Below are 15,230 nucleotides of genomic sequence, written 5' to 3' on the forward strand. Positions count from 1 at the left end.
ACAAGAAAAAAACCCCAAAACTTGACAGACGACAGATTCTGCTGTCCTGCAGTGACGGCATCCATCCAAAGTGTCTGGGCGGGTTCCAGGCCCCCTAGTAATGATCACCGACTGACTGACCCGTGATGAGAAAGTTGGACAGGACGAGCCCATTACTGTAGTTGATCCACCAGGACATTTGTGTTGTTTTAAAGCTCAAACAGGATAATTTCAATTTTGTCATTTTTCATTTATAGATATTTAACAACTTTCCTGCCTGTCATCACTGACCCTCATTTTTTCAGTCTCCAATTGCTCTCACTGAGTCACAAAACAGTAACATGAGAGCAACTACACATATTACCAGAGTGAAACAGATCATCCCTGCTTGTATGGTAACCGCAAATGAAATTTGACAGATGCTCACCCAGACTTAACTGCTGCTGCTCGAGTTGGCACATGGCATACATAGTCTTGGACACTAATCAATGCCACGCAGTTTATACAAGAAAAAAAATGTTTTCTGGTTTGCTCTACTCGTGAAAAATGATTGCATACTAACAAAGAAGATCTTTTGAGACAACGAAACTGCTAGGAAGGTAGTCTGCAGAGGGGTAAAAACTAATGTTTTTTTAAACCACAAACTCTCATTGTTCCATTCTGGACTTCTACTGCGGTCTGATGAATGACAGATGAGGATATGCCAAGCTGTATTGGCTGTTGATTGGTTTTGCTTCGTGAGTCACATAATTTAGCGGTGCAAATTGGACCCAGCGGGAGTTGTGAATAGCCAGCGTGGTCGCAGCTGAGCTGAGTGTGTACAAATAGAGTTCAATGTAGGGTCAGAGAAGTAATGCGGCGATGCGGTAACGAGCTCGGAAGACAAACGATAAGGTGACGATGTTGATGAGCGACAGGAATAGCTGAAACATGTGTCCCCTGCTCATTCACAAGGGTACTGTAACCATGGTAATCAAGAAAGTGTGATTTGACTTTTTATTGGTCTGAACCATCTCCAGTATTCAGTGTCTTTATTGAAATATATGTCATAGAAAATGCACTGCAATCCTTCCCAGAAATGAATGAATGTCATTGCACGTTTTACATTCCTACATATAAGTATTAGCAGAGTAAACATCTCATAAGGTAGGTTATTACATACTGGATCAACGTATTCAAGTTTGCATTATTAACCCTTCATAAGGCATTTAGTAAAATATTTGAGAAATCTAAATATCAACCCTGCAGTTTTATTGGAAGCTATTTGAAGACTTTTTCACCTGCTTCACCTGATAAAGGGCTAAAAGCAAATGGATCTGCTTTTGAATGTTTTCCTTTCAGCTGCCCTTTAAAGTTTTCAGATTACATTATAATATTTTTATATCTTCATGTATTCCAAAGGGTGATGAACTTTAAAACACTAATGCTTATGTTCCTGGTCAGCGAGCTAATTGTTCTAATACTCAATTAAAGAAAACGAGTTTAGTATTAACTGCAGTCCTGGAGGGTCACATGGAGTGGTACGTTCAGTAAATGTTGGAGTCTATTCACGTACCGCCATCCACCTGCCACATTTCAATTGTGGGGCATGAAACAGTAGAGCAGTGTAGTTCTTGCCACTTGTGTGCAGACACTGAGAAAAAGATTGGCAAGTTTATTCACAATTTCCCCCATGATGAGAGAGCGCTGTAGGCTGTAGCCAGTGTTGGGAAGGTTACTTTTAAAATGTATTCCATTACAGAATACAGAATACATGCCCCAAAATGTATTCTGTAACGTATTCCGTTATGTTACTCAATGAGAGTAACGTATTCTGAATACTTTGGATTACTTAATATATTATCATGCTGTTTACAACTACATGAATGTACTATTGCTGTGATTTATTACTGTTACTGAAGGTCCGCGGCTCCGAACCGTAGTAAAGGGACCTCTGGCTAATACGGTGGGTTCTGTGTCGGGCTCGTAGCCGAAAACTAGCTTTACTTTGTTGTCTGGGTCAACTTTGCTAGCGAGAGACAGAGAGAGGCGTTGAAAGGCTGCTCCAAAGGAACTTGTTGTTTTTGGAGGAAAACACGAACACGGTGTACAGTCGAGTCTTAATAGCTTACTTACAACTGGGCTCGTCAGACACTCTTCTTGGCTGCAGTGGTTATTATTATATTTACATGCTTCCAGCTCCCGTTTTTGCTCGATGACAGCTCGTACTTTTCCTTTTTCTCCCTCCCTCGCTCACAGACACATAACGTGTATGGCAGTCCATTCTCCCTGCAGCACGGACTACACTGCCCATGATGCTACATTCTTTAGAGCTATACTGGTAGCATTCTGCCTATTAGTTTAGCACAACAACAACAAAAAGGCCTCTCTCACCCAGGAAACACGCAGAGAGAGAGAGTGTCACCCTGTAACCATGGCAACCGTAATGCTGCCGCCTGGAACAACAGAACGTAGCTGTCAAACAAAACCCAAACAGGCCTAACCCGCCACAATATGAAACAGGGAAGTACCGCCGTGTAATCCATTTATTTCAACAAAGTAACTGTATTCTAAATACCACCTTTTTAAACGGTAACTGTAACAGAATACAGTTACTCATATTTTGTACTTTAAATACATAACGGCGGTACATGTATTCCGTTACTCCCCAACACTGGCTGTTGCATGGAGACAACACCAAATAAGCTAGCTGTATTCATCTGTAGCAAAGCATGATTAATCTCAATTCAATTAGTGGATATTAGTTAACAGGTACAGAGACTACATTGATTCACTGTGGTAGGTTGTGTCATTAATTGCTGTATTTAACTGGGGTTAATTGTGTTTTGGTGGTCCTGATGTCCTTCAGCCACTATGAATGCACACCAGTCCTGGTTGCTTTTCTTTTTCATTTTCAGCATGATGGTACTTGGAATATCTGTCTGCTTTGGACTGTTAGGCTCACAAAACATGATATTTTATGTACTTATGTAAGCAGTCAATATTTATTATTTAGATTCTAATGATCTGAACGGCGTCTTTAGGCAATGGGCATGTTATTCTGATAGTCCAAGCAAAATGGAAAAAATGTTGAATTGTCAGCATCTGACACATTTCTAACCTCGCAGATCACTTGCTGACATGGACGTGTCATCAAGACATGATGTGTAGATGTTAGTGAAGTTTCCTCACTGTGCCATTCTTTGCCCTCTGGCTGTTTTGCTAAGTAGAAGTATACATTTCCGGGATAAATAGCCTGACAGAAATATATGATGCTCTGGAAGCTGGGCTCCAGCCTGGTAATTCAGCTCTTCGGTGTGTGCAGTGTATAAGGTGACTCTCGTATGTGAAAGCCCACAATGCAGAATCTGAGCTCTATCTGTCTTTGTAGCTGGCACCGTGTCCACTCATTTTCAGACCAGGGAGCCCAGATGGTGCCGGCCAAGATGACCAGTGCCCTCTTTCATTGTGCAGTATCTTTCTTTGTCATCTTTCTTCAAGCTTCATGTAGTGTAGAGCGTAAAGCAGCGGGATGAGGTCAGGCTGACACGGACAAAACGAAATTAATTTACAGGGAGCAAATCATTGTCGGGTCATTACAGTGTAGAGAAGTAATGACACTTCCGTGTACTTTACCATTTATTCAAGGGCGCTCTAATTTTTCTGCATTTATTTTTTTATCGTCTGTCCAAAAAAGACAAAAATGAATGTTTTTCCAAAACATTTTTGTTTTTGGTCTCAGTTATTATTATTATTATTATTATTATTATTATTATTATTTCCAAACCACTTAATATGATAATCCTAGTTAAAATCTTAACATTTTCAACTCCACCGTCTTAAAAATCATACCACACCAAACATATCATTTTGGAAATCTGTTCACTTTTGCTACTGTCCTTCTGTTGCAAATCACCTCTGACACTCTTCATCTGCTCCACCCTGCCCGCGCTCTCTTCTTCACCTGTCTTGTGCATTGTTTGTTGCTTTGGATGGTCGTACCCAAGGTATTTAAACTCACCTACCCTACTTCACTACCTCTGCTCTCATTTGGTACCGGGTTGCGAGAGTTGAGGCTCGGGTGTGAAATATATGGTTTTCAGGGTTCTTTTATCATTAACACAGTTTCCCTGGGTCTTTTCCCATGTTGTAGTTTTGTGTCTTATTTTAAATGAAATGTTTACACGTTACCATAGTGACCAGAGAGCATTAAGGAGCAGAGAGGAGGATGTTACTCTCAGTGTTGTTGGCGCATTTCAGGAGGATGCTGCTAAAAAACACAATTACACAGTGAATTCGCGTTTATTATTATATTTAAAAAATACTACAGTTTTTGTCCTGTTCGTAATATTTTATTTTGTTGTATTTATCCCTGACACCTTAAAGGCCGGACCGTGGAAATATTGTCTGACATTAAACCGGTCCGTGGCGCAAAAAAAGGCTGGGGGCCACTGCTCGAGACCATACCTCTACCTTTTCCAGGCTCTCGTCTCCCTGCTCCCTACTCTCACTACAGTACAATAGACACAATACAATGTTATCTGCAAACATCAAACATCATAGCTCATGTAATCCCACCCCTACCTCAAACCCATTTCTCACTCCCGTTTCACACCACTGGCTCGCTGTCCTCATACATGTCTTCCACCACCCTCACATACTTCTCTGCCACTCCTGACGTCTTTATGCTCTACTACTACCCTTTCTCCTATATATTGTGTAAATTGTATCAAACAGATTGAATGTTTCCAGTTGTGTGGTTCAGATATGCACACTCTTACACTGTACAGGTTGTTTGGCTGTCCACCATGACGCCCTCAGTTTAACCGAAACACAAAGCCGCAGCTTGATTGGTCTACTGGAGAATTTATTTTTCTCCCAATCAGCATCACGTGCTGCAAGTGTTGCAGCAAAGATTTGCCTCATGTCAGTCATGTTGATTACCTGTGTAGAGCTTCTGTTTGTTTCCTTTCGGCCAAACTTCAGTGTGGATTTTCAAATTTATATTCAAATTTTCATTCCTAGTGAAGTAGATTAACATTAAAATAAGTAGGGGAATTTGAATATATAGCTATATAAAGCTGCATACTGGCACAGTCCACTGGAGTCTTATTAGTGCTGGGGTTTTTTTTTACATTCCCCTAGGATTAATTGTGCAAATCCATTGGTAAAGAAGTGTTAATTATAGCAATATATTCATGGGGTTTTGACTTAATTACAAACTCCATTAAGACATTTAATTTGGAGTTGTTTGGTGCCACAGTAATTTTCTGAAAAGCTGCAGCAGTCAGGCACAGGTGTTGAGTGATAGGTTCACCTGTTGTATATCAGTTTGTTGCACAGAAACTAGTCTGCAGTGCAGAAAGAGAGCAGAAGCTTTCAAGACCTTGCTAGTGAATTGTAAGGGGGCTTAATGCCATGTGCACTTTGACTTCAGGAAGCTTACGGAGCTTAAAAAAGGCTCGAGTTGTTGCTACCTTAACATGACTCATTGGAGTATGAGTGCTGTGTTACTATAGTCAAACTTCAGGGACACATTATATCCTGCTGTTAGACAAAGCTGCAGCCACAGAGGTGATAAATCACTTACTGATGGTGATTTTTTTCTCTCCTTTTTAATTTCTTTCTCAACAAGAAAGGGTCTCTTTTTATTAAAAGGAAGAGCGTGAGCATTAGATGAGAGCATATGAAATCAATATGATATTCTTCTTATGGAACACTGTCACGTATTCTGTTTCCACCGCGCTGTCCTGGACTGAGGCTCACACTCAGTCAATCACAGGGAAAGAGAGCCTTCAGAAAAAGAACTGCAGAGGTGCTGCGTTTGATTGAGTTTGCACAGGTCTGCTTTGCAACACCCACAGCCTCACGAAAACTAAACAAAAACAAGCTCAACAAGGGAGAGATTTGATTTATGGTTTTGGGTTCAGACCTAAACAAGTTTGTGCTGACACTGCTAGTTGGTTGTTACAGTGTATAGGAGCGAAGCAACATAAGTCAAGTACTTTGTTTTGGATACCTCTCAACTCCATGTTTAAAGTTCCAATAAACTCAGAAAAGTACAGTTAAAAATAAAGTTAAGGATAAGGCAGAGACAGTGATGTTATGGGGTTCGTGAGGTTAAAACAATTTTACAGTAGAAAATAGAAATACAAAATAGTGCCATCTGCTGTTTCTGTAAGCTGAAACTGGACAGAGGCTTCATTGCAGAGCATTTCACCCATCATTGCCTTCATCTTCTCTACTGATGTAAGCCATTGTAAATAAAGTTTCCTCATCCAATAGATGATGTGAATTTATTTTAAGGATCAAGGGGAAGAAATTCCAAACATTTGAGTGTGATGCTTGGCAAAAGCTGATCAGAAAAGCTCATCAGAAGTGCATTTGCATATGTCAGTTCATTATAATCTGTCAAGAAGACGCAGACGTAGTTCACAGAATATTTTTTTAAAATGTCTTGTTTGTGATGTTTGATTAAAAAGTGGAATCTCCATGAAATTTTAATAAAGAAGTCTCTAAGCCAAGCTGTTTGTGATTCACATGCTGTACACTGATGGATCACAAACTGTTGGGAGTCATCATAAACCCAAACCACTGATTTGAATGAAGAACTTGGGTTACTGTTCGGCTTAATACAATTTGCTAATAGAATTTGTTAATTCAATAGAGGCTGACTTGTAATTTAGTAATTTTACAACTATTCTAAATGTGCCTTTAAGGCACCACTTTAAATGCATTGGTTAATTCATAATCAATTTAATGCGCTTTGAAAGTGTTGTTGAGATGGGTGCTTGGTAAGTGCCTCAGACAATCTGGGGACATTAAAGTGGACCCGTGCAGCTTGTTGATGCTCTGTAACTGACATGATTCGGCTGCGTCAGCATCTCCATCTGTCCACGACTGCAGTTCTTTTTCTTTAGAGCATGATCTGAAGTCTCCCGCTGACTTTTTCATTGTTATTTACTCAAAAGGCACAGATGCATTATGGCACTGGGCTAGTGTATCAGTCCAAACACTTATTTTCTCACTGACTTGAAAATGGATAACTGAGAAGTTTCCTGCAGGCTGACATGACTGATTTCACAGAACTCATCAATGCATTCAATCTGTCAGGCTGCTCTCTTTTTTTGTGCCGAAAAGCTTTCAAGGTTGTTGATTCCTGTCAACTGCAAAGCCTGATCGGGAGCATTTTTTTTTTTTTTTTTTTTTTTTTTTGGGCCATGTTGCGATGCCCCACATGCTATTGCACATGCTTTCGTGAATGGTAGTGCTGTGAAATTATAATGGCAACATTTACAGTGCAATCGCACATTACAGCTCGAATGTTTACCTCAATTACAATAAAGAAATATGTGGTCAATGGCACTAAAGTAAAACAGGGATTTGGGTTTAATTATGAGCAATATAAAGTACTAACATTTTTATGGGTTTGTCTACCTCCAAGTCATAAAATAGGCTTTTAGTATAATTTAAAATGAACTTATGATTTGTATACTACAGTAATGACAGACCTACTGCAGTATGACTATAATTTGTGATAGTGCAGTTAGTATATAAGGTTTTGTACAGCCACAGTATGTGTAGGTTTGTGTGTGTGTGTGTGGCTCAGACTTCAGATTGCTCTACACCCTTGGTTTTCAGACTGCCCCCCTACATCATTGTTTTCGTCTCTCACTGATGAGCTCACTCTATGATGGGCTCATCAGTGGAGCCCACCATAGAGTTGGATTCTCCTCTAAGCGACTGCTAAACAACGATGTTAAGGAGTTGTGGTATTATGGCCCTGAAATCTTTATCTTTAATTGAAAATCAAATTGAATAGCTTGTGACTAGCTTTGGTGTAGATAATGGGCACATTCACAGTGTGTCTAAGCTGTCATTTATAATTCTTCTAATCACTGGGAGTTGTTTTATGTGTGTAAAACCAGTTACAAGTACGTAACCGTATGAGAAGATGTATTGCAATCACTTTGCAGCTTGCTTATTTCAGACAAAGGATTCGCTGAAAGGATGCATCAGTGTGTGATGTGATAAATAGGGACTTTTTTAAACTGTGAATCATGCAAAGATGAATCAATGCAGATGTAATTGAAAATAACAAGTCCACTTAAAGAGTCAAAATCCTATTATTGATTAATGTATAAAGGACTTAGCCTGAAGATAGCTGGAGGTTGTAATTTGTATGATTGCCCAGACATTGCTGTTGTGAAGATTTTGGACGTTTAATATTTCCTGCTTGAAATATCCACTTACTTTGAGGATTACGCATTATTTTTGGGTTGACATTAAAAATGTTAGACCGACTGTCAACTCAGTCAAACTGTATATTTTTTTAGATAAATATTTAACCATTTGACTCAGTGGGCTCATAAAACACATCTACTTTACTGTCAAATGACAGACATACTTTGGATCTGTCTGCTTTTGCTAACATTATACTTCAGCCAAAAAGCTCAAGGTGTTTTGTTCTTCACATGACTTTCTCACTGAACTCTGTGTATCAGAGCGCGAACGGAGATGGAAATAATTAAAGCAGAAAGCAGCTGCGGAGTGAGCTATAAAGCAATACTGTGACATCCAAATGGCCTGAAAATTATCTCTGCTTTAATGGCGCTGCTAGAAGTGATAGGGCAACATCTGCCAACAACTGCAGGAAAGTCTCAGTGAGATAAACAAATATAAACTAACCCACGTGGTCAGCCATTTCTCTTCCGTCTCCGCTTATATGTCAAGCGCCCAAGCAATCCTCTGTGCTGTGTGCATCACATTCTCACCTTATGTCATCACTATTGCATTTTTAGTGACGTGCATCGTCAGCTGCAGACTCTGTGTCTTGACTCGGTGGGAGCCCGTTTGCATGAGGGTAAACTGGAATACTAAAGTGAAGCATCAGGAGTCAGCAGGGCTCTAATAAATTGAGAGGCTCTGAGTCGTAATCCTGCTCTGTCCCCCTCCTGTGCTGACAGAGTGCTCCACAGAGGATGCTGTAACAGATTAAATAGGCTCACTACTGGCTACACGCTTTGTGTGTGTGTGTGTTTGTGTGTGTGTGTGTGTGTGTGTGCGCATCTGTCCAGAGGTGAGAGGATCCTCTTAACATCCTCCCACTGGCACGCACTGATCTATTGCTCTGGCTGAGAGTCAGCAACACTATCAGGGTTCACCACTGCAGGGTCTTGTGGTGAAATAATTTGTAATCTTTGCCCAATATAGAACTGAATGTTCTCTCCTCCCATTGTGAAATTGTTTGTAATTATCTAGCATAGCAATAAAGACCATGCACTGAAAAAAAAAACAATGAAAACTTGCACTCTGTGTTGACGATCAAACTGATCAAACCAAACGCTTTTTCTTCTGAGACATGCCAGCCAAACAGATGATGCTATTCTCCTTCTTTAATTTCATTCATTTAGATTTATGTCTCTTTATAGACATTAGAAATATCTAATGTCTATAAGCAGAAGCCTTCTGGTTTGCATTTACACTCTGCATGTAGTCAGAGCAATATTGTGACATTTGAGCAAGCTTTAGTTGCATACCGATAATCAGATTCACCAGCTATTGTCTGACAACTGTTTAATTTTTTATTAGCTTCCCAAATGCGTCTGCATTTGTAAACAGCTACTGGAAGTGGCTCCGAAAATTGGCTTTTACGACGGTAAATGTCCCATCATGCTCACCAGCTGATCAGACTTTATTTGGTGCTAAGCAGGTCATGAACAGTGGATGTAAAGAGGCTTCTGTGGAAAACCATGAATGTTGCGGCAGCTAGGACCCTGAGGCTGGAAGGGTAGATGAAAAGAGTAAAGCTGGAAGCTGAACTGCTTCAAAAGTGAACTTGAACTCCCTTGAAGGCACCCTGAAGCTGAGTGGAGCCGATGGTTCATGTTTCTGAATCTAAGTAATGCCTTTGACGTTACTTAATGTGTATATTGTTTCTATACAAATACTTCTGGTTCCCTAAATAGAGCACAAATTAATCTTTAGTGGTAGTTTGGATGTGCTCATTCAGCGACACACACACTGACAGTTTGTTTGTACCTTGTCTTCCTCTGTTACCCCAGGGCATGCTGCTGAGTAAACACTGAAATGATGTAACACATACAGGTTTTCTAGACTGTAGCAAAGTTTTCAAATGTTAAATATTCGTTGTTTAAACATTCGTAAAGATAAGATTTCCTTGTTTGTGTAGGTTTGTGATGACCTGTTACATAGTTGTCAGACAAGACTGGGTTGCTGCGCTTTTAACTTTTTAATATACCCATGGCAGCAGCATATCTCAGATTTTTATCTGTTTTTCACAATACAGGGCTGCAGTTTGTTGGGGTTTTTTGCAGGGGCTTTCTTTGATCAAAACACTTCTATCCTCAGAGAGTCATATGGGGACAAGCTCAAGTTTTAAACCTCTCAAAGACCTCAGGAGACAGCATATGAAGACATTTCATTCAGCTGAATTACCCTCGTGAGCAATTCATTTTTAATAGGAAGGTGACTTTGCTTTTGAGCCCCTGATTTGTGTGAACTTGGCGTGAACTTGAACAGATGAAGTGCAAATATTGAACAGTGAAATGTTTTCCTCGGTGGCTGAGATGAGTGAAAAAACGTGATCAAAACTTGTGAAGGGGAAAGAAATGTGTTGAAGACACTTGTAAAGAAATCTGAACATGTCCTTGCTACATCCTCTGCACTTACTTTTCATTTTCTTTCTTCTTCTTTTAAAAATCAGCTTCACTCAGCCATTGTCTGATTGTCAGTCAGTCAGCTAAAGAATGTAGAGCTTTGGCTTTTGCACCAGCAGATGAGGAGCTTGTCTCATAATGGATTATGTGCTGTAATTCCCAGTGAATGAGTTTCAGGGAAGACTTTTGAATAACAAGCAGAGGAGAATAAGTTGAACTGTTTCACTTAAAGATCAGTGAGGTTTCAGAAGTTTTTATAAAGGGAAGGCAAAAGATACCTTACCTCATTTGATAGTGCGAGCTTAGTCTGTATATACATGAGCATTGTTCCGGTTGGAGGATGCTGATTTTGGGAAAGTCTCTTGAATAATTCACGCATTTAGTACTTCTAGGAAGAACTATTATAACTCATTATCATCAGGTTGCTCTAAAAACTTCCTGCAAAGCCATCAGTTAATCCAGAAAGTAAGTAAGTAAGTAATTTATTCACCATACAAACAGGACGTTTTTTAGCTCAAACTTGTAACAAACACCTGGTAACTGGTTTGGAACTGAATCACAGCCTTTGTGAATCACACAGAAAGGCACTCCAGAGGGTCATCAATATGGCCCAAAAAAATCATTGGACATCCTCTTCCCTCCCTGAAGGACCTGTACAGCACTCGCTGTCTCAGGAGGACACGCAGCATCCTACAGGACTGCACACACCCAGGACACCGGGTGTTTAAGCTGCTGCCATCTGGCAGGAGGTTCAGGCTGCTGAGGTCCCGAACAAATAGACTCAAGGACAGATTTTACAACAGGGCAATAGATCAATGCAAATAGCTGACCTGACTGGCTACCTACCTGGATTTTTTTAGGGGGGAGGTAACAATGTTTAAAACAATAACAATAATAATATTTATATTTATAACAAGGTGCAATAATAATTAATGTGCAATAATAACTGTGTGCAATACACATACACTTCTTTTTTAATTACTAAGTTATTATACTGTGTTGTGTTGTTTGTGTTGCGTTGTGATGTGTCATATCGTGTCGTGTTGTGTTATATGTAGTGCCGACGTAGGACAGTTTTCCAATTTCATTGTACTATTGTACTATGTATGACTGTGCAATGACAATAAAGAGTTATCTTATCTTATCACTTCGGCAACATAAACAAAGCACTCTGAAGTTCTTTTGGAATCGTACCAAAGATCTCGGTTAAGTTGTTTTGGTTCGCACTGAGTGCAAGTTGTTTCCTCTTGTGTTAGCCCTGCGATAGAAGGGCGACCTGTCCAGGGTTTACTCCACCCCTCTCTCGCTCTGTGATAGCTGGGATACACTCCAGGCAACCCTAAAAAAGGTAGGTGGAAGACAATGGATGGATATTGTTAAATTATTCTCCTGTGTCTCCCAGTTTGAATTTGAGAGACAGACAGATCAGGCTTTAAACCGTCCTTTGTGACAAAGCTTCTAGTTTGATCAGGTAACCTTGAACCCCATCTTAGTTACCTGCTGCAATAGGCTTAGGCTGCTAGAGAGCTTCCAATGATGCATTGAGAATTTCTTTTCCCTTCAGTACCTGTGTGTTTATACACCACTACTGTATTTAGTCATTAGCAATTATTAAACTCTGGCTTGTTCTCTAATAGTGTGTCTCTTGTCCTGCCTTCCTCTGTTCCCTTTTCTTTTCCCTCACTCCAAACCGGTTGTGATGCACGGCTGCCCTCCCAGGCCTGGTTCTGGTGGTGATCACTTCCTGTTAAAAGGGAGTTTTTTCTTGTTGGGGTTTATTTCTAATGTTTTTTGGGGTTTTTTGGCAGTAAGCTGTGATGCTGTGCTGTCAGTCTGCTCCAAAGCAAATGGCTCCTTCACTTCAGGTGCACCTCTGAAAAGAAGTTAGTGAGTGATATTGTTATGTTGCAGTTTGAGAGCCTGTTTAATGTGAGTTTAGTCAATATTCTGATATATATATTGTGATATATCAGTACTTTTGTCCCTCAAAAGGGTTAATCTCCAATCAGAGTGAACTGTCAGTAGAGTGATGTATACCCAGTAAAAAATAAGTCTGTCACTGCGTGAATTTGGGCTAGTATTTGAAGAGGTGGATAGATGCTGTGTTTGCTGAAGGCCTACTTGACGGTGATGTGAGTCAGATTGATGTCAGACTTGCTCTATAAAGATTAAAACCTTGGCCAGATTCTTTTTTTTTTAAATCATCTTGCTGTGTGTGTGTGTGTGTCCCGCTCTGAAATATAAACAAAGCTTTGCGTCTGGATAAGATGAAGAGCAGCTCGTGTGAAGTGTAATCATTTACATCAACTGTCAATGCAAAACAAACCGCACTGCCTGCTAGTCATTATTCTTTTTCAGTCAAAGGAAAAAGCCAGAATATAAAACACTTCAGCATAATTACTTGTCATTTGAAGAGACATAATGTCATCTAAACAAAATAAATAAATAACAAGGTATTGTTAGGTTGTATTTGTAGTGTTCAGTCTGTGGAATGGTGGAGTGGATGAAGAGATATATGAATATTATAAAACAATCTGTTTGACTTCAAGTACTGTTACACAAAAATACAGCCATGTACAGAAAAATGTTTTTTATTTAAAAACTTGAAATTAATCTTTAAGTTTTTAAGATGGTGAACTGGGTTTCTTATAATTTCTTTCTAAATCTTGTGCGTTTAATTTATTATACAGCATCGGAAACCAAAGCAGATGCAAAGGACAGCATGCAAACTCTGTACAGTGCGGCCCACGAGGAGATTACAAATCAGGAACCTTCTCGCTGCAAGGTCACATTGTTGCATGGTGGTTAACACTTCTTAACTCTTCGTAGTGAAGTCGGTTGTCATTACCTTTCCTATTAAGAGCCAACAGTCATTTGACTTACGCGTTAGTATCATAACTACTGCCTGAAGAGCTGTTGGCTTTTCAGAGGATTTCTTACAAGTGTTTCCCTGTAACCTCCATATTGGTTGAATTACCACAATCCTTCTCTACACAGGCGGGCAGAAGACTATAAATCAAAGTTTGCCATCTGGTGTTGTGTTAAAATTTGTATGCGCCAGCCCCAATTCCTGACTGGTGCTTCATCTTCCTTTTTGTTCTGCCTTCCACCAAAAGTGTAGCTAACTTGACATTCAGTGTTGGGATTTTGTGTGCGCAGCTTGCCAGTATGTCTCATCTTTGTCTATAAAGAGATTATTTGTATTATTTGTATAGGTATTTAGTCTGCATATTAGTTAGACCTAATCTGCTCCTTATTGTTCATGCTTTGTTGTATGATAAGACAATTTCTACTTCGTGGAGAGGCCGGAAAGGCTTCTGATAGAAAGCTAAATTTATGTCTATGCATTGAGTAGCATCCCCGTGTAAACTTTGTTCTTAGTTTGTGTTTTCCATTAAAAACTCTTAACTACAGATCGATAAAGTGGTTGTTAATGCGAGCCGGGTCATAACGTACAGTGTGTACACTGGCTTCAAAATTCTGCCATCCTTCATTCAAATACTATAAATATGTATGTATGCATTTAATTCAGCTGTCACGGTGCAGCTTTTTGTTCAGAAAATTGCAGTTTTCACACAGTTGCTTCTTGTTTGTTTGTTGTTGCTCACTGTGTTGTGACAAGCTGCTGTTGTTCTGCACACGAGTCTGTGATTCACCTTAATGGTCTGCGAATGTACAGAAGGATTTGTTCCACACCAGTGGAACTGAATGGGTATTAACACTCATTGGTGACAATGCTCTGAATCGAAATTGTTTTCCACTCTGGATCAATGCAGAAAGCAATCCTGGGAATGAGACAAACCCACAGAGGGACAGGTGCTCCAGCATTGGACAACATCCAGCAATTACAGCAGCTGGAGCAATGTTTGAGTTCAGTTTTAGGTTGTCACAAATTCAACTTAGTTAAATTTTATCAGTGCTGAGCAGGCTGGTAGAGTGGGTTTCAAGTAGGGCTGCTCAATTAATCGAATTTTAATCACGATTACGATCTGGGCTTTCAACGATCATTAAAAATGACTGAGCCGAATATTAGCTCCTCCCTCGTACTTTACTCTCGCGCTGCTCCGTGTGGCAAATCGAGCGCACCTCTCTGCATTTCGAACACGTGTCACAACAATTAAGAGCAGCGGTCCCCAACCTTTTTTGCGCCGCGGACCGGTTTATGCCGACAATATTTTTCATGGACCGGCCTTTAAGGTGTCGCGGATAAATACAACAAAATAAAACTAGTACCGGTACCGAAAAAAAGAAAATTTATTCATACCACATGTGAAAAGACCAAGGAAAACCGAGTAAACGATAAAAACCGATAAAAACCCTGAAAACTATACATTTCACACCTGAGCCTCAACTCTAGCGGCCCGGTACCAAACGAACCACGGAGGCCCGGGGGTTGGGGACCGCTGATTAAGAGGACCCGAGGGAAGCTCAGAAAGCTAAACAGAAGTTATTTGGAGAGGAGAGTGACTGCCATTGGTTGAAAAGAGAGGTAAAAAAAACTTCAGTGGTGTGGAAACATTATGGGTTAGCGGAGTTCACTAAACATAGATGTTTACATTTTTCATTTATTTTTTATATTGCAAACATTTGCAC

General features: G+C 40.0%; 1 protein-coding gene across 3 annotated transcripts in view; it reads left to right on the top strand.

The window, feature by feature from the left end:
* The window catches only part of asic2 (acid-sensing (proton-gated) ion channel 2), a 422,593-nt gene that overhangs the window by 151,694 nt on the left and 255,669 nt on the right, over window positions 1–15,230 (top strand). The window lies entirely within an intron of this gene.

The sequence above is a fragment of the Neolamprologus multifasciatus genome, chromosome 4 (assembly GCF_963576455.1).
Source record: "Neolamprologus multifasciatus chromosome 4, fNeoMul1.2, whole genome shotgun sequence".
In the NCBI taxonomy this organism is placed as follows: Eukaryota; Metazoa; Chordata; class Actinopteri; order Cichliformes; family Cichlidae; genus Neolamprologus; species Neolamprologus multifasciatus.